We start from the raw sequence: 20,117 nt of genomic DNA, 5'->3' as shown, positions 1-20,117 counted from the left end.
ATGTCTGTACCTAGCACTTAAAGAAACATCTACAAATGCTGAGTGTGAACTACAATAACAGATTCACTGCTCTATTTGAACTATTTATTCAATGGTTCAGATTCAACAACAGATTTATTCACTCCCTACACAGTCTGCTTGCTAGTTTGCCCCAAAAGAGAATGATGCTGCTTGTCCTTTGCTTCGAGGTCGCACAGGATGTGCACTGCAAGACTGGATAAATCATCCTACTGCACATACGCAGTGCAGTCATGCCGCGCTAGAATGTGAGTCAATCGTTTCCATTTGGGTCGCTGTCTGATACGGCCTCGGTCAAACGTCCCCACATCATGTGTGGTTTTCGCCCCGGCACTTGCATGGAAAACATGCCAGGAATGCATCAGATTTGCTATCAGAACCACCGTCGCAATGAACCTGAAATGCAGTGACAGTGTAACAGTATGTAAACGTTGGGGCTCTTTTATATATACAAAGCATCTTTTTTTTAAGGTGGGTTATCACAGACATTGTACGAGTTTACAAGTTTCCTGTTTCTTTTTTTAAGGGGCTGTCTGTCTGTCTTTCTTTGGCTGTACGGAGTCTCACCGAGCACATTCATGAAAACAGTTTCCCTCCACCCCTGCTAACAGCCTGTGTGTGTGTGAGCGCACAGCCCTTTAACACAGCACCAAAAAAGGAACTGTTCAGTAAATAAGGAGCACTTTGGCAGAGGGCTCCCATCAACGGCATGTAAGGAAAGAAGCAAACCCCTCTGAAGGTGTGGTCTGGGAAAAAACACAGTGCCTCACTGCACAAATGACCGTGTGTGTGTTTGTAGCCTATGTGGGTAGTGCTATTTGTACTGTATTTGCATTGTTATGTGTGTAAGTGTGTGTATGTGTCTGTCTTTCACTACATACATACAGTGTTTGGGTACATTCAAGATAATTGAATCTGTGCAATATGCACACTATTTTGATGTTGTTTTTGCATTTATTTACACGTGTGTGTGTATTTATGTGTATATGTGTGTGGGTGTGTCTGTGTGTGAGTGTGTATTTATGTGCATGTCTCTGTGTATGTGTTTACGTGTCCAAACATTCATATAAGCTCACTCCCAGCTCATAGGAAGTGTAAGAACAGTAGCTCCAGCCCTGGTTGCACAATGGTGTTTTAAGCCCCCACCGTCAACTTCCAGGCAGCGCTGCATGGAAGGCACTAGGGTTAGGCAAGGGTTAGGGTTAAGGTTAGGTGCCTTGAAGTTGACGGTCGCAGCGCTGCCTTGAAGTTGACAGTGGGGGCTTAAAACACCATCGAACGCCCTGGCTGCGTCCTCTCCGAAAGTCAAGCGCAAGCCCTCTCATGTCATCCCATCGCTTCCTGTCTGACCCAATCCCCCAGCAGGAGTAGGTCACCGCAGCAGCTCCCCTCTGGCCACGTTCAGTCCGTATAAGCCCTCCCCAGTCCCCACCATCTCACTGCTCATTTTGTGAATCTGGCCAGTGATTTCAATCGGCGATGGCCAAATGATCTGACTCAGAAACGAGGAGTTAACAGAATAAAATCATCTCTTCCAGAACCCTAATGACTTCAAAAGATGTCCGTGGTCTGCGTACATGGCATTTAAGGAATGCGGAGTTGCACCCAAATTTCAATTTGCACCCAGAAACATACAAGCTGTGACACGTATGAGAAGCGAGAATTTTATGCTCCGAGACGTTCCATCATAAAATGCATCATTTCAATTGCAGTAGCTTATAGAGATTAAAAGGCTTTAATCTAAACGTATCTGATCTCCATGCAGATGACAACAGGCTCAGTGTCAGTTTCACTGATTCAATGGAAGATCTGTGAGCAATGTGGGCTGGCCACAGACATAATCCCTTCCCTAGAAACAACTCAGATTCCCATCTCAGAGATGCGTTTCACCTTTCTGCATGTCGGAATCCGTGTCAGGATCTACATTCAAAATCCCAAGTAACTTAGAAGAAACTTAGATTTTACATTATATTGGCTGAAGTGTGGCTCCTTGTTTCAAAACAGATTATTTTCTTGGCACGTACCATGAACAGGGCTGTCATATCATCACCTTCCTAAAATCATGGCATTTATCTCAGGTTTTTCAGAAAACACAAAAAAGTTAACAAATTTAAGAGATGATTTAGGCAAAAAAACAAAACATTTTCGCCATTATTTTAGGAAGGTGATGATATGTTTTCAGGTGTCATTGCTGAGTTTTCTGAGCAGTAGTTTCACACTTCCCCTTTCTCACCGTCTGGCTCATTGTCAAATTTTGACCTCTTAGCTGACCACGAGAGTAGGAGGGAAACTGCATGACATTGAGTTCATCATTGATGATTATGAAACAGTTATAACAGTGAGCTATGACTCACACAATGCACCGCTACAAATAAAACTGCCAAGGAACAAGGAAATGTGTGAAAGGTCATGTGGTAATTTAGTATTTTGAGGCATGTTCACATGTTCAGCTCTGGATCGAGTTGAGAGACACAAGTGAAGTCTGAATGAAGCAAATTGATGGTAACAGAACAAATTTAGCACATGTCTGTATTAGCAGCAATGCTAAATGATAAGTGTGTCATGATAGTGCAAGGTTTGCTGCTATTGTTTGACTCTTTGCATTCCATTTCAACCACTTGCTCCTGCAGTTAGAAGCACACGTGAGCTGACAGTTATGGTCAATTCTCAGGGATTGGAGAAAGTTTTTCATTTATTACCAGTGATCAATCCCTCAGTACCCCATACCAAGAGCTCATCATAATAATTAGTTGTCTGTTGCCATATATATCTGATCATCTAGTACAGTATAGTACTGCTATCAACGAGTTATAAGTAATTATCTGACTCAAAAGATATTTGCGCTGGCTGACTCATGTTTTCTTAATACACATATGATGTAGCCTTGCATTCAGTAGGGCAACATCTCACCATAACTTGAATAACTGTGACTGTCTGCTTTTTAAACTCTGAAACCTTTGCCTTTGGCCTGTGGGACGGCTGTGAATGTGTGTGTGTGTGTGTGTGTGTGTGTGTGAAATAGTAGTGTGCTGGAGGCTGATGACTGAGGGGCGGTGGACGGTACTCATCTTCTTTGGCATGTGCTTTGACCGAAAATGGCAAAGCTGCCGTGCTCTTAAAGGACTCTTCCAACCAGCGTCTGATTGGCCGCCAAACGTCAACACAGCCAGGAATCTGCTCCCGGAACACTCCGGAATGTCTTAGGACAACTCTGCAGACTCGTGCGGCACCCCCTCCATCCCCCCTTTTCTTTTCTCTCTGTCTTCCTGTGTGGGACCATGTTTATGTCTCTTTTTCTCTCTCTTTCTCTCTCTCTCTCTCTGTATGTACGCAAATATTCTGTGTGTTTGCATGAGTGTATGAGGGTGGTTTTGTGTGTGGGGGAGAGAAAGGGGTCATTCATGACTGGATAAAGGATATTATGTAGGTAGTGAATTTGAAATGGTAAAAACGGAAAAGTCATTGCATGACGGTATCAGTTTTGAGAGATTGCGAAGTTTATTCAAGTTGACTTGGTCCTGGTGAATGCTGACCAGAGTTTAGATGTCTGCTTGTTGCCATAGCAGCAACTGTGGGAGATTCTGGACAGAGAGCAAGAACCGTGAGCACACTTTCATTCACACACGCATGAACTAATCACTAATCTTTTAAATACATCCACTTGAAAGACCATTGATTGTCCTTGACAAGTTTGAAAATCTTACAAATTGTTTCCTAACACTGTGCTCCACAAATGCACACATAATCTCTCTCTCCACAAATGCACACATAATCTCTCTCACTCTCTCTCTCTCTCTCACGCACACACACACACACACACACACACACACACACACACACACACACACACAAACTCAGTGGTCCTTCTGTCTGGGCCACTTGACAGTTTAAACTTCTGTGTCTTTCGCCCCCTAGTGGTTCAATGAGCAATATTTCTTGCTTCTAAATCTCTACATCAGAGATAGTACACTGGCAGTGGGCTCAGGCAACAAGAACAGTTGTGTTGGAAATATACACAGAGACACCACATCTTACAATGACATCCACAAGGGATGTATCTGTAATCAATTTCACATCACTTTGTTCCTTAAAATTGACAAAACATTTAGAAAATATTTTGTAGACAATTGCCTTTAAAGCTGCAGTTGGCAAGATTTTTTTGATCATATTCACTGAAACCTATGACTATGCTCCGACGGAACAACATAAATAAGCCAGTTTTAGAAAAAAAAAAAGCGCTTCTACCTCCACCTAGAGCCTGTTGTTTGTTTTGCAAAAATCCAGAGCTCCCGGTTCTTCTGGTCCAATCAGAGTAGGGCTGTGTGAGATCTGACTGTCAATCACAGTCTGGTGCAGTCTGGTGCGCACTGACAAGCAAAAACTCGATGATATTGTGATCGGTGGTAGTGGGGGAGGGGCATGAGAGTTGTAAACATTCAACATTTTGGCTAAGTCCCCTCAATCTGTCAGACTTGCCAACTGCAGCTTTAAGCTTTAGGCTTATGATCCGTTACACATTATAAAACGGATAGTTCTGGTCCTTGATTGTGATTGGCTGAATCGCGTATGATGCCATTGTAAAATCCAGCACAAACATACACCTTGACCGCATTTTGTTCTATATTACTGCGCTACCACAACTTGATACAAAAGTTAGAGCAGATATATACTGACAGTATATATATCTATAAAGTTAAAGAAGGTTGTGAATGAGAAAACAGAAAAGGGACATTCTCAATTAGGATCTGTCAGTTTTCATACATCATCTAATACTGTGGCTCTCAAACTTTGGAAGTGGGGAATATTCAAGCCCCACCAAGCTCATGTTAAAAACATGGTTCCTGTCTTGGTCCGCTGGATCAGATGCTATTTTAATTCATATGTCGGTCTGTTTATGACTCCTATGTTAGACCCCGCCACCGATCACAGATTCACTGATTCACCATAGCAACTAGACATAACTAGAGCGGCTTCATTGCTTCTTCTACGGTGTGAAGTAGGTAGCGATAGCCTTTTCACAACAGCAACAAACAGCAACACCTCTGTTTAGGAGAATATTGCAACTAGTGTCGCGACCACCACGCGCGAAATGGTTAGGAACTCCCGTGACGTCGCATGACAGGTCGGGAATGGCGATATGTAAAAGTTAATTAATGATCACAAACGTTTAAATAATGACAGTGGGTCTAGTTATATGTGATAACAATGTGTAGTGGGCAGTGGAATAACTATTGGTTTCCGTTTGTGGTGACTGCTGACTGAGATAAGGGATGAGATTAAATAGATCCTGGAACTTAGCCTGGTCTGGAGCAGGCTAGCTATGCCATAACATATCCTGCTGCCCCTTATCCTACTTTTGTGCAACTGGATCACGGATAAATTGAGCCAGGATAACCAAGATATCCCGGCTTAATCCCTTATACTAGTTTTGTGCAATAGGCCCCGGGTCTTTTTACAGTGTACTGTAAAAAGTGTACAGTCACAGAATGGGCAGCTAGCGGATTGTGAGGAGATGATTGCTGAATGTTATGGGCTTGACATTGCATACGATCGCTGACTGCACCTTTAAGAGATGTGCTAGTGAGAGAGCTAGCAGCCTGGGCTTTTAGCTCGATTGCTAGTAAGGTTTTAGGGGGGTGAGTGTAGTGGTAGCCAGCTGGTACGTAGCTGTGCAATTTGCATGTTGTGTAAACCTCCCTCCCAACGCCTTAAGAGGTGTGCTAGTGAGAGAGCTAGCAGCCTGGGCTTTTAGCTCGATTGCTAGCATGATCAACTCCCAGTCCGTAGCCGAGGTGCTGCTTGTTGCGGGTTCGAGAAGAAGAGCAGGGCTGAGCCGTGCAGTACACAACACAACACAGGTAACTCTAACGTGTTTCACAATATCATGTTTCCTTGATGCCATTCTGTGCTATGTCACTGCAGTAAGGTAAATGCAGGTGTGGTTGGTTAAAAAATGCAGATTATGAAAAACTTAACTGAAGACCCTTATGGGACTTCCCCGTTAACCTGGTTTAACCAGACTCACTACTTCATTTCACTTCGGGAAGAGAATCAAAAATGCAGCCCAAAGGCCATCAAAAATGCCACTCAACAAGCAGCATTGGGCCCATGCCACGACCCACGGGCATCTGGTACTCAGCTGCTCTCCAGTGGGGAGGAGCACCTGCGTTTTTAAAGTCAACAAGTGACCTGTACAACAGTGCACCTAATTGGGCTGAATAATTCCAACCACACTTCCAGCACACCTGTACGAGAGACACAAAAAAATAAACAAAACCATGGCCTGCGGGGAAAGAGGCAAAGCCAGAGGGCCGTGACAATTTAGAACACTTTTTTGGTGCAATTTGTATACATTTTTTAATGATTGAAACATTCTGGCACTCCACTTCACCATTCGCTTGAGCCCACTTTGCCGTTGTTCCCACATTCATGATTCCATTCTCAGCACAATCGTTTCTGAACTCATCTGACTTGAATTGTGGGCCATTATCAGATTCACAGTCACAGGTAGTGTGACACTGAAATCTGATAATGGCCGTCGGCTGAATATTTTAATTCTATTATTCTATTCTGAATATTCAGTTTCTAAGTCATCATGGAGGTAAGTACATTGTACTCGTAATATCTACTGTGGTAATGTAAATGTAATTTGCACTTTTTTCAAAATCTAGGCCCTTGAAAGTCAATGAAAATGGTGCACAAACTTTAAATGGTTCAGTCATACTGAGAACATGTCTGTCTTCTACCCTACAACGTGTGGGCAGCCTATGAATAATACTTTTAATAATTATATTAATGCCCAAACATTGCCTCCCAGATAATGTGATTTTCAGGCTGTTTCAAGGGCTGAAAATAATATGAAGACATACATATTTGAACAGAAATATTGTACAGGCCTTGATTTTGGGACCCATTCCTGATGTAAACAAGGTTTGAACAAAATGTGAGATGGTGCAGCAACAATCTTATCTGATTTGACATGGAATGACCCAACAATGACATTGACACTCAGGCATGTTCCACACAACTTCCTTATGTGATTTGACACGGAATGACCCAACAATGACATTGACACTCAGGCATGTGCCACACAACATTTATTCAAGAGCTTCCACAGTACTCAAAACTACAGTAAGCCTTTCAGATCAAACTAATGTGTCAATACACCACGAGTTCCTACAATCCCGACATGTCTCTCATGCACAACCATGAGCACTCTCACCCTTAATGCTTTTGTTAACACAATATGTGTACCCCGTAGCAAAATGTAGGCAGTTACACATACTGTATAAGATTAATTGTGGATGCATTTTTTGAATGCACCCACAATTAAATGTCCAGTCTCTATTGCTTTGCTCAGTGCCAGATCATTCTTTGATGCTTCCTCTACCCCTCTTGTTGTCAGGGCTTTGGGGTGGCATTCACAGCAATGAAACACACATATTCTTTAGAGAATGTGCATGTTGCTCTTTCATGACTGTCTTGCTCACTAATCCTAAATAAACAATTGTATCTACTTAAAATATAGTGTAAGACGCTTGAGAAAGAAAGATATGCAGCTTTCAAGTGACAAAAACAGCAAATTCCCAAGTTCACATTAAAACTGTTGGACATGAAAGGCCACATGAACTACAAACGAACTACAACGTGACGACAAAAGTGATGACAAGCCCCTAACTGGGCTACTCTGTTAGCAAAATCAGAGAATGTCTAATAAGGGGAGAACCGCCACTCTCAGGAAACTTCCGGTTTCTGAACTGGTTGCAGTTCCTTTTCTGGTTCAACATGAGGGCGCTCACGAATAAGTGCAGAATGAATGGAGGTCTATGAAGCTGTACCCCTCAAATCCACTTTTCTCGGGATATAATTTTTTATATAAAAGAGGGGGCAGAGAAAATACACACCGCTGAGTATTATATTTTTTGAGTCACTTATTTGTTCTAAAAAGCCTTTTAAATGCGTCAATGACGTCATTCATTAGCAGAAAGCTAGTGTGTTGTGGGCAACAACGACCCAACCTGTAAGAAATCGAAAGGACGTAAGTACTTGTTCATTCAACTTTTGACCTATAATCCATATTGATCTGGCAGAAACCACAATCCAATCTTCGATTTTTCAACGACAACCAGGTGAAAGAGACACATTTAGCCGTCTAGCTCCATAGACCCCCATTGTTTTTGCACTTATTCGTGATCGCCTCTAGCGGAACTGCAGCAGATTGCAGGTACAATGGAGTTAATAGGGAGTGACCCGGCTCTCCGTAAACGGGCTCTGGCAAAATCTAGCCCCAGTTTCCGACCTCTGACTCACACATAACGTGACGTGAATGATGCGGAATGATGACGTTTCACTGGGAAAAAGGTTTTTCCGATGCCCATGAACACTAGGTAATACAAGAGAACTTCAGGTAACACTCCATAATAAGGTGCCATAATAAATAGCAAACTAGTTATTACCTAACCCTTTGTTAATATTTGTTAATTGTTACTAACATATCTATTTGGCACAAGTTAATAGTTTTTTCATCATCAATTAAATATTTGTTGTTTGCATAAAATCTGTATGTTAATGTTTTAGTAAATCTATTAACTAATATTGTATTAGTATGTGTTAGTAGTTAACTAAATGTATTTTTGGCACTAATTAACAGTTATTTCTTACATAATTTAAATGTTAAATGTTTATTTACAAACTATATGTTAATAGAAAAGTTAATGACTTATTATTTAACTAATTGATATTAAACTGTGATTCTGCCTATCCCAATATGAACCACTCCCCATAGGACCCTTACAATAGATAGATAGATAGATAGATACTTTATTGATCCCGAAGGGGAAATTCAAGAAAAAAACACGGAGCTACCTTGACATGCCACTCTTGTCGGCGCCAGAAACGCTTGCAATAAAGTTGGTTAAGCTTAATTAATATATTAGTAGTATATAGCTATAAGCGTGGGGCCCCTTATAATAAAGTTGGTTGAGCTTAATTAATATATTAGTAATATATAACTATCAGTATGGGGGACCCTTATAATAAAGTTGGTTAAGCTTAATTAATATATTAGTAATATATAACTATCAGTATGGGGGACCCTTATAATAAAGTTGGTTAAGCTTTATTAATATATTAGTAATATATAACTATTAGTCAGACAGTGAAGGGACTGAGACCAAAACTGGCTTATCACATTTATTCCTTTAGGAAAAGTTAAAACAAAACATGCCTTCAGGCACTGGCATACATAAAACAGCAGCAATAAAGGAGTTGAATGGGCTATATTACATGCATGATTCCTATACCATCACTGTCAGCCCTACTAGCAAGATAGACGTGCGACATGGAATGTTCAGGTGCACAGAACGAGTTTATTAATATTCTGAGACTCACTAAACACTCACAGACTTAGATCATACGGAGGTAATGCATAAACATAATGCTAAACTAAATGTACATTCATTTCCTGCTAGACTAAATTGCACTTTCCATGAGCACTAAGCTAAACTACACTACACTGAATGCATGGAAAGTTGCTTGCGGAGTTTACAGCTAGTCACGTTAAACTCGTGACAAAGCTGTGACAAAGGAAATGCTGGCCATGCCTTTTGATGAAACCGGATGTGTTATCTGGTCAAAGGTAGGGTTTGGAGATCTGTCTAACTTTGACAGAGCATACAGTATAAAAGGCATGAAAAGAGCAATGAACATGTGAGTGCATGTCCAAGATTCAGTTGAATGGGCAGGATCAGTGTTGAGCATGCAATAATAACTTGAACTTATATAGCACCTTTCATGGTACCCAAGGTCGCTTAACAAATGGGGGGGGGGGGGGGGGGGGGGGTTGGGGTCAAAGGACTTAGTGAAAAGCGGGGGGTGGCCAGCAGGTCCTTGTCAGAGGACCGCAGGGAACGCGACTAAGTGTAGGGGTGGAGGAGATCTGTGAGGTATTGTGGTGAGAGTCCATGGAGAGATTTGTAGGTGAGCAGGAGGATCTTGTAGGCGATGCGTGACTTGACTGGCAACCAGTGGAGCTGTTGGAGGGTGATATGCTACCAGGGCTTTGTGTGGGTTAGAACCCTGGCAGCTGAGTTCTGCACATACTGGATTCTGCTAAGGGCCTTGGTGGGCAGTCCAGACAGGACACCATTGCAGTAGTCCAGACGGGAGGTGATTAAGGCATGGATGAGTGTCTCAGTTACTGAATGTGTGAGTGAAAGCCGGAGTCGTGAGATGTTGTGGTCATCCATGATTTGAGTTCCTTCAGGCAGTTGACACGTTGTGAAGAATGAAGATGCTCACATTCAAGTGGCTAAACATAATGAAACAGTCACACAAAACAGGGCCTTCCTAAACCGCCTTATTGATGTGACATCCTTGCTTGGCCGGCAGGAGCTGTCTTTTAGGAGAATGGGCAGCAAACATTTCTGCAGACCTCTCACATCATGGTCACAAACTGTTCAACCTCCTTCCCTCTGGTAGGCGATACAGGCCACTGTTCACCAAAACCAGCTGCACAAAGACAGCCTCTTTCCCCAAGCAGTCACTCTGCTCAGAAATAGCCCAGACCCTTACACTGAACAAAGTCAATCAACACTGTTATCCTCATCTACCTCGTGTATGCTATAATCTTACAATTGCAAATTCCTTGTTTGTTCCCTCCTTGTTCCTTCCTTGTAACCTGGGCAATAAAGCTGATTCTGATTCTGACATGATGAGAGTAGTGAATCATCCAACAAGAGGAATTAGGCCTACAGCGAGTTCACAGAAACATTAGCTATATGACTCTGTGTGACTACTTGTTGTTCCTTAAAGACATGGAGTTGGACAGTGCAATGCCTCAGCTTTACAAACTGTTCAATCAGTTTGTAATCAGTGTATCAAGCGGAGCTACATCCGCAGGTGTAGAAAGGAGCTTCTCCTGTTTAAAGCGGCTCAAGTCCTACACCTGTAACACAATGACCCAAGGCCGTTTAAGCAGCCTAACTCTGCTGGCCAATGAGAGGACACTGGTCAAGTCAAGGAGAATTTTTACAATGTAAGTCGAAAATGAGCTTCCCCTCTTTGAAAGACCAGCTGCCACCACTGTATACATATCTGTGTATTTCACAGAGGCTCTTGATTGTCTAGCTCAGTGGTGTCAAATACATATATAGGCAGTGGACAGAATTTGTTGGAATGAGACCACGTGCGGGCCGTCATGGTCATTATCATTTTTCTGCATGGGAGTGTTGTTTGATGATATACTCATTTAGGCCCACTTATGAGCAAACAAGTACAAATCATGTATTGCTGTCATATGCTGCAGTGTTTCCCATACATTGACTTATTTGTGGCGGCCCACCACAATATCAACATTGACCACCACACAATGACTTTGCATGTTGTACTTTAATTTGGATGGAATTCGTTTATTGTAAAGATATGTGCACCTTTGTGCAGCCTCCCCTTGTCTCTCAACAAACCTACATGCATGTTTAAAGAAAACATTAACAATCCTGCAATTGTTGTCATAAAAGTCCACTGGCTAAATCGTGCTTAAACCTGCATCATAACCACGCTGCGCTAATTGGTTAAAAACAGTTAATTCTGCAAACCTACCACCACAAACAGAATTCAATTCTGTGGGAAACACTGTGCTACTCTTTCTCTTTTGAAATAACCTACTGTAGGCCTACCTTCCATGTGAGTTTTTTCAGCCTCTTCCTTCTCGAGGATGGTTTGTAGTAGTTTAATCAATTTATCATATCATAGAGATATTGCTAATACACATTGTTGCAGACAATAATATATGTGTTTCCTTTCCTACCCAAAACATCTGGGGGCCATATGAAACATGCTGGAAGGCCTGATCTGGCCCCCAGGTCTTATGTTTGACACCCCTGTCTAGCTAATGTTTAACTAAAGGTGTGTTGACTGTAGGCTCAGGCTTCACCAACAGCTATGTTAAAAGTATCCACAGAGAAAACAGAGAAATAAAAATAGAATGTATGTATTTGTAAAAAAAAATTCCCCTTTTATTTGGGGGGGGGGGGGGGATACTTATACGCAAGTATACTTGGCCTGGAAACCTGATTTACATTTACATTTTTAATCTTTACATTTAGAAATATTTTGCTGACAATCTCCAGTAGGCTAAAACAAGAAACAAGGGTGGCAATGAACTTCTGCCATGACGTATGGAAACTGGGAAACTGCTCGCTCTGAAAATCTGCTTGGCATCGTTGTGCGTGAATGTCTTTAGGCTATTTGAAGAATGAATAATACAAAAAAACGTTCACTGAATTCTTGTCCTTACCCTTGGGACTTCCCCGCAGTTACATTTTCCATTCATCCAACACCTGTGACCATCCTGACCAACCCTAGAGTACTCTGAGTAGTCTGATAAGGATCGTTACCACATCTTCCTGTCATCTGTTCCGCATTCCCACCGTGTGTAGGCTAATTTTCTTTGACCTATTTATAGGCACCACTAGAGGGAGGTATTGCAACAAAAAGGAAGATAAATAAACTTAACTGCATGGTTGACAACATTGAAATGAATGTTACTAATTTAATCAGAATCCATACGCCTACTTCATAAGCTAATTAAAAATGGGAAGAGGTTTTATAAATAAAATAAAAAACATAGCAAAGGTGAGTGCAGGCATTTGCTATACAGGCAATGGAGCTTTTCACAGCAGCCATTTTTTGACATGAAATACATGACAGGCCCAGATCATGTTACTAAGGACATTCATGGCCGGATTATGAACTTTCGGGCCCCTGGGCCCAGATGTATTAAGGGCTCCCCACTAATTGTCGCATATGTGGGTTTGGGGGTCCTCTCCCAGATTTTTTTTTTACATTTGTTTGATGTGATTTCCTGTATTCTGGTGCATTTTGGTAGCCTGGTAAACCAGACCCTGTAATCTTTCAGATTAACGCCCCTGATCCACTAGCATGCGATGCGAATTCCCCAAATCGCAACGCTACCCTCCATGAAGACACTTTGATGGGCGTTCCCTTTGGTAGATGGGTGGAAGCGGCAGGGCAAGCGGCAGGTAGCCTAGTAAACAACCAAACAAAATGTTTCCCTCCACTATTTTGAAATTACGGAGGGAAAGTCACATCTATAAATTAGTTTGCAAGTTGGGCGGTCATTTCAATCATGAAGTTGCCCCTGTAGGATTCTAGCCACACATCATACAAACACGCAAATGTAGACACTGCTATGATTATTTTTTCTCATCTGACATGTTTCTGTACGTTGGCGGTAACCACACTACCGGAAAATTAGGTTTTGTTTAGGCTACGTGATGATGGACCTCCCCTGCGCTTTGCTCTACTATTGGATACTCGCCTCGCGATGGACGGATTCATTTGCATAAAGTTGGGGATTGCTGAACTTTTTGACGCGCCGCAGCCACAGCACTCGTCGCACCGCATACCCAGAATCCTATGCGGGTGCGGAATTCGCTTCTCATAGAAATGAATAGGGATACTGCGTCGCGGTGTTCGCATCGCATGCTAGTGGATCACAGGCGTAAGGGTCTGGCCACGAGTAATGAAAATGGCCCAATTCGAGGGGCGGCACCAAGCATGCATTTGAAACTCTCACTGCACGCAGTTGAATAACGCTACGACCAATCACAACAATTCACGGTGTGACGTATCCAGTTCTTGCAAAGGAACGATTTGAGGGCGATTTTCTGCTCCTCTTTTAGTTGAAAAGCCAAATCTAATCTCCTTTATTGTAGCGGCCAAAGCCGTTTCAAACAACTGGTGTTCATCGGTAGCCACCTTGCAATGTTTTCTAGATGATTCCGGACGTCGCAGCACTGTCGTCATCAGTGTAGCTCGCCTTTGTCCCGCCTACACCGATTTGATTGGTCCCTCTCGCTCAAGAGGTAGAAGAAATTTGGATCATTGCTCGTGGCCAGAGTATCTTGCGGGCACAATTCAAATTGTGCTCTCGCGAGAACTCTGGATTTCCAGGGTAGCATTTTGGGGATGGCCAATACTAAATTCAATCAGATTCATAGCTACATCCTGATGTGTTGATATTGAGGCAATGATTACATGCAAAGGCTTGGGCTTCAGGGCCCCCTGACCCCTTGGGCCCCTGGGCCTGGGCCCGGTAGGCCCGTGCAGTAATCCATCCCTGACGACATTAATTAAGGTTCTGATTCTGCTACACTTAAATTGAACATAGATTTCAGTAACGTATTTGGTAACACCTGTACTTAATTTACTTAACACCAGCCCTACTATTAAATGTCAAAAGGCACTGTGGAAAAGTGTGTGGGAGTCAGTATTTTGCCTCAGGTCATGTAATTTGGCAGCAGTGGGGTTGTGTGATTTGCGGTTGGTTTTGTTTTTCTGTGCTGCACACAGGAATGTTTATTATATATATGTATATAATGACCGAGGTCGGACCCTGTAACTTTACAATTATTCAGTTTCTTAAGAAATATGGTACGTGTTAATGATTTCTGCCAGAACTCACATTAATTATCTACTAACTTGAAGTGTCAGAGTTACTAGAACTGTCATTGTTTGTTCACGAGAACAGCTTTGGATGCCGATGAATCATTCTGTAAAAATCCGAAATAATACCTTATCTTACTCCCATGGAGAGAGAGAGAGGAGACTTTCAACATTTAGAATGCAGCGGCCACTTCCAAGAGAGCTTCTCAAGAAGCAAGCGGAAAACCACAAGGAGTGACCTCTTACTACATCATATCACAGCAGTTACTGTAAAGGGCTTGTCAAGTTTTGGATTTGTTTTTCCTATTTGTTTTATCATTTGTTTTGATTCCTTCCACTGAGTTGGGCAGCCGTGGCCCAGTTGGGCAGCCGTGGCCCACTGGTTAGCACTCTGGACTTGTAACCGGAGGGTTGCCGGTTCGAGCCCCGACCAGTGAGCTGCGGCTGAAGTGCCCTTGAGCAAGGCACCTAACCCCTCACTGCTCCCCGAGCGCCGCCGTTGTAGCAGGCAGCTCACTGCGCCGGGATTAGTGTGTGCTTCACCTTACTGTGTGTTCACTGTGTGCTGTTTGTGTTTCACTAATTCACCGATTGGGTTAAATGCAGAGACCAAATTTCCCTCACGGGATCAAAAAAGTATATATACTTATACTTATACTGAGTAAATGTTTTAAAGCTATTACGTAAAACAGCATATACTGTATCTATAAAAGATACAGTAAAAGCCATAAAAAAAGATATAAAAAATAACAGCTCTAGTGCCTGAATGACTGACTTGTCTGCACCATGAAATAAATTTCCTTGTGTTGTTAATGATTTTCTTGTCTTATGATTTTCTTAGTAATGTCAAATGTCTATGTCCAAATTAAGGCAATTCTTCAATAGACACCATCATTTCAAAAGAAGAATTGAAGTTTAATTTGAGGAACTTGAAGGCTGTTGAGACATATATGTTGCATGTTGTTGTAGGCCTGTAAGTACACACCCTCATGGCTTATCATTACCGAGAAAAAGTTCTCGTTCATACTTGGTAGAGAACAGATCTCAGTTCTGCTCACATCAGTAATGTGATTCCTGTGTTTGGCTAGCCTAGAAATCTAGACGCACCCTAGCAGTAGTAAATTTAATTTGCTGCCCGGGCTAGTCTAGCAACTCTCTGTTGGCTTGCGAGCTGGAAAAATGAAGCTTTGATAGGGCCAATCACATCGTGTATAGAGTCGGTAGGCGGGCATAACATAATGATTGATGGCAGAGTTTCAAAGATTTGGCGTGAATTCCCTGCTACTTGAAAACAAAGATGTTGCTGTTGGCAAACAGCGTGACACGAGTTAAGCTTTTTTTAAGTTGGCAAAAGTTTGAACTAGCCAACTAGCTCCGCTGGTGGGAAAACGCATGGGACTCATGAGTTGTAGCGCTATCCTATTGCGTGCAGAGAGAATTTGAAAGACAACTGATTATCCTGCCCCTCGGACTGAGCACTGCCAACGGTAAGTCCCCAGACCCTACATTTTAATGTGGGTCTGGCTCGTCAGGCTAGTGTTCGGCTGCACTGTAACATCACTTTCATTTCTCTCAAGACTTTGAAGTGACTCGATCCTCAAAGGCACAGGTGTGAACGCACGACCGGTAAACTAAAGGCATGTTATACGATTACCCAGGTGCAAAGTGACAAGGTAAGTGAAAGAATCAGCTGTGAGGTGAAAGTGTCTGATGGCAGTGGTAAACAAACCTGTCAGGGCAGATTCCATTCTCTATTGAACTATTTTCAAATTCCCCCAATGGAACTCTTTATCGCCATATCGCTCTCTGACCTCCCACAGCTTTGGAGTCATGCCAGGTACTGTAGTGTTGGGTCACAGACTCAAAAAAGTAATGAAGTATAAGATACTAGTTTAGTATTTGAGTTGCAATGAGATTAGATTACATTTACTCCCTACTCCTTTGGAAAAGTACAGTAACTTTCCTATTAATCACTGTAGTTTGGAGTACAGTGTCTTTTAATTCACACATCTCCCATGGCTCCCATGAGCAGGTGCGCGCGCGCACACACACACACACACACACACACACACACACACACACACACACACTGACAGGTTTGTAATGGTGTCTAATGGTGTCTAAGGCCATGTCAGCGTTCAACAGCCTGTGTGGGATGCACAATTTGTCCTCATGTGGGTATTTTGGTCTGTTTTCCAAAAGACGCTCTTCCAGGGTGTTGACTGACATGTAAAACGGCACATGTGGCTTCAATAAGCTCACCCTTACACCACAGGAGTCAGATACGCACACACACACACATGCACATACATGCATGCGCGCCCACACACACACACATGCGCACACACACACACACCATTGCCAATGTCCTTTTCCCAGGGACTTTTTTTTTCCGTCATTCCGTCAATTCAGACCAGATGATTCACAGGCTGCACAAACCAGAGAAGGTTGACATTGGCAAGTAACAAAGCAACACTGTCATGGACTTGTGAGGGTGGTGCGGTGGATTGGGGTCCTCAGTCCTCGTGACGCTGATTCTCCTTCTCTATCCAGCTGAACTCGAGCGGATAAGCCTCTCTTTTATGGGTTCCTGAGTAGCCACACGCTGATCTCTCACAGTAATACATTTGAATTGTATTCACATATTTTTTTAAAGTATATATTTTGTTTTTGGGCTTTTATGCCTTTAATGCGACAGGATAGTGGAGAGTGACAGTAAATAAGTGGGAGAGAGTCGGGGTGGGATCCGGAAAAGACCACAGGGGCGGGAATCGAGCCCGGGTCGCCGGCGTACGGTGCAGGTGCCCTAGCCAGTTGCGCCACGGCTGGGGCCCATACAGTAATACATTTATTCACCTTATTCACACGGTGGACATTGTAAACCAAAATGAGGCTATGGGATACACTGACTATATCATACGTGTTCATGCCACCTACTGGCAAATGTATAGAACACAACAGTCTTCTAGTTTGTGTACCCCATGGCCTTGTTTTGGTTTACAATGGCCGCCGCGTGAATAATGCGAATTATAATAACATATTAAATATTAAGAAATCAGAGTGTGCGACTACTTTTTATTCTTGATATTCTCCTGGCCAGCACCTCTATTTGGGCGTGCATCTCACCTCCACGCTTTTCATAATGTGGGTTCTGCCAAGAGCATTTCCCAAGCCACCCTCACATCACCTTGTGCTTGTTCTAGGAGGTTCAGGCTTCAAGGCTGTCTACTGAGATATTAAGTTAACAATGGAGTATTAAGTTCTGTGGGGTTTCCCCCGCTTTATTATAAAAATCTAACTCCACCTACAGTCCACCTACAGACTTTATTGTTCATTGTAAGGTCTCTTTATCAGTCAATGAAAGGTCTCTTTATCAGTCGTTGCATGCTGCAGGTCTCCTCCTTACTTGTCACAGTTTCAGGATAACAATAAAAGGGAAATAAATCAAATATTATCTTCCGCTTCTATTGCCACCTCAGAAGCATGCTTGATTGCAATACCAGTGTTTACTGTAAATAGAGCCATAACGTAATTGGGGATTATGAGTAGGAGATTGATTTGTTCAGTCAATGGATGTCCCTTTGTCCTTCAAGAAGGGATCAGTTCTGCTTTCCGGTGAAATGATATGGGCAGCTGAATATACTACATGACCTGACAAGACCCTGAACACTGAAAAACGTTCCGAATCACAGCCAAGTAGTTCTTCCCACATCCACATGCCATTAGCTCACGTCACTGGAGGCAAGCAAGGTCCTGCACAAACCGACACACACACACACACACACACACACACACACACACACACACTAACATTTCTGCTCTATTTTCATAAGGGGAGTTTTGTTGTCCATTGTTGTATAGCAGACATACATAATACTGGAGAATAAACCCAATATTTCTCTACTGTCTCGCCTCTCTCTGTTCTTTTCCAGAACACTGTGACTATGTGTATATGTGTGTGTTTGTGTGTGTGTGTGTGTTCACACATGCTAACAATACTCCAAAGACAAGAGTTCTTTGGTATTGGTCCTTAAATCATCAGGAATGAACAGGATATGATAGTCAATGAATTTCCACTTGCATTGTTGCACACTTTTGCACACTGTGTGTAAGGGGCTGAAACCACAACTATTTCCAGACATTGCTGTTGAACTACTGCTTTGCAACTTAAAAACACACTGGTATAAGTATAAGTAAGTATAAGAATATATACTCTTTTGATCCCGTGAGGGAAATTTGGTCTCTGCATTTATCCCAATCCGTGAATTAGTGAAACACACACAGCACACAGTGAGGTGAAGAACACACTAATCCCGACGCAGTGAGCTGCCTGCATCAACAGCGGCGCCCGGGGAGCAGTGAGAGGTTAGGTGCCTTGCTCAAGAGCACTTCAGCCGTGCCTACTGGTTGGGGTTCGAACTGGCAACCCTCCGGTTACAGGTCCGGTGTGTGTGTGTGTGTGTGTGTGTGTGTGTGTGTGTGTGTGTGTGTGTGTGTGTGTGTGTGTGTGTGTGTGTGTGTGTGTGTGTGTGTGTGTGTGTGTGTGTGTGTGTGTGTGTGTGTGTGTGTGTGTGTGTGTGAGAGAGAGAGAGACAGAGAGAGAGAGAGAGAGAGAGAGAGAACGATAAAGAGCATTCAAGTGTTTGAATGTTTTGTTAGACCGTGTCTGCTGGCAGTCTTTGATGTACAAAGCTCACCCATATCAAAGCAATACTGCTGAATACCTCTGCATACCAGTGTGTTACAGTAAAATACTGTCATTTGCCTTCTGCATGTATGAATTCATCAAACCTCAACACATTGCACGTTATGAGAAGATTTGCATCTTTTGCAATCTAACCATCCATTATCTTACCATAATCCATTATCTTAATTCATCTTATGAAAATAGTTACGTGTTGAATACCTTTTCCATCGGTCTACATGATGCAGGTAGAGATTTAAGGTTGCTTAACAACTCTTGCTGCTGAAAGTAGCCTGTGCTGGCTTGACATTTCATTGTTTTTTTTGGGATAAGTAAACCCCTGCAGGAGTTTATGTACTTTGTCTATGTTTCATGATGACTCCTCTCTCTCTCTCTGTGTGTGTGTGTGTGTGTGTGTGTGTGTGTGTATGTGTGTGTGTGTGTATGTGTGTGTGTGTGATTGTCCCAGACAATCTGCACTCTGCAGACAGTTTTTTTTTTAAAGGCTTTTGGCCCCAATAATGATGACAATTACTTTTAATTGGGGACATTTACGTTTGTTTGGTCCTAGTTCTTAATGTACAGTAAAATACTGTCATTTGCCTTCTGCATTTATGAATCCATCAAACCTCAACACATTGCACGTTATGAGAAGATTTGCATGTTTTGCAATCTAACTATCCATTATCTTACCATAATCCATCATCTTAATTCATCTTATGAAAATAGTTACGTGTTGAATACCTTTTCCATCGGTCTTGCTCTTGGGTGCTCCTTGTTGGTGCCCCCCCCCCCCAAATCCCAATCCTCCCCCACCTTTCTTATGCAGCCCTTGCCACTTAATCTACTAAACCCCTCTTCTACTGCACTTTTTACCCCCACCCCCCCCCCGATTAATGCACAAATAGGCTGACACCAGACATAATTTCACTGCATTTCTTACTTCCAG

This window comes from Alosa pseudoharengus, unplaced genomic scaffold (assembly GCF_046254945.1).
Source record: "Alosa pseudoharengus isolate Yale_2024_CS ecotype anadromous, Long Island Sound unplaced genomic scaffold, YU_APseudo_1.1 YU_APseudo_1.1_scf_21, whole genome shotgun sequence".
NCBI classification, from domain to species: Eukaryota; Metazoa; Chordata; class Actinopteri; order Clupeiformes; family Clupeidae; genus Alosa; species Alosa pseudoharengus.
The sequence above is the reverse complement of the archived record's forward strand: the minus strand, read 5'-3'. Positions refer to the sequence as shown.